Below are 1232 nucleotides of genomic sequence, written 5' to 3'. Positions count from 1 at the left end.
TGGCATGTTCTAAGATTTCATGCAACAGAAAAATTCAAGGTCTGTCGCTCAAAGAAAGGACTTGATATGAATTGTCTCACTTGATTGATTTACTTTCAGGTGTTTTTTACACCAGGCACAAAGAGAATATATTCTCTTATGCCTAAAAACTGCAGTTGACCCATGAACTAACAACACACATACCCTGTGTATGTTTGTTCGATTTTGTTTATATATATATATATATAGACCTCACAGAGGCAATGACTAGTGACTGAGATCTTTGGTGATATGCCATGCTTGAAAAGACCCATCATGCCAAGTGAAATCGTAGTCACTGCTGATGCTAGTGTCATGTAACTAGCACCTATGCCTGTGGCACATAAAAAGCACCTGAGTGTTGGGCTTCATGGAGGCAATGACAAATGACTGAGACTTTTGGCAATATGCTGTGCTTGTGTAGAAGACCCATCAAGCCAAGTGAAATCATAGTTGTGGCAGATACTGGTGTCACATAATTGGCACCCGTGATGGTAGCACATAAAAGCCCCCATTACTCTCTCGGAGTGATTGGCGTTAGGAAGGGCATCCAGCCATACAAACCATACCAAATCAGACCAGAGTCTGGTGCAGACCCTCAGCTTATCAGCCCTGGTCACACCATCCAATCCATGCCAGCATTGACTATGTATGTTAAATGATGATGGTGATGATGATGATGATATATATATATATAAATAATTGGGGGATAAATATGTTGGTGAAGTGATTGCCCAAATTCATCATCATCATTAAATGACGATGATGATGATGAATTTGGGCAATCACTTCACCAGCACTTCCTGGTTAGTATAGTATGCCAATAACAAAGGAAGATCAGTTACACTTTTTTTAATAAAACGATAAAAAGGAGCACTTTGTGAATCCAAGTTATGATCCAGTAGGCATGTTATAGGTTTTACAGAGTGAATATTAATTAATTTAATTGAGAAAAAGAGAAGTCAAATAGATGTTAAAATCATTTCCACAAACGAACATCATTTATTCAAAACCACATATAAAGTTATGCAATGCATGTGATATATGCCACATTATTGCTCATTCCCTTCCTCAGATATCCTGATTTGAAACACAATCAGCTTGTGAAATAATTCTGCAATAGAGAATAAATTTAAATCACTTCATGGGCATGTCAACAGGATTATAAACAAACCAAACATGTAACACAACCCCACCATTTATTGACTTATATA

The 1232-nt window shown here is 37.3% G+C and overlaps 1 protein-coding gene across 2 annotated transcripts in view; it reads right to left on the bottom strand.

Annotated features, from left to right (window-relative positions):
- LOC106878472 (calcium-transporting ATPase type 2C member 1) overlaps positions 1-1232 on the bottom strand; it is a 51891-nt gene that overhangs the window by 39612 nt on the left and 11047 nt on the right. The window lies entirely within an intron of this gene.

The sequence above is a fragment of the Octopus bimaculoides genome, chromosome 17, assembly GCF_001194135.2.
Source record: "Octopus bimaculoides isolate UCB-OBI-ISO-001 chromosome 17, ASM119413v2, whole genome shotgun sequence".
Taxonomy (NCBI): Eukaryota; Metazoa; Mollusca; class Cephalopoda; order Octopoda; family Octopodidae; genus Octopus; species Octopus bimaculoides.
This window is presented reverse-complemented; position numbering and strand designations above follow the sequence as displayed.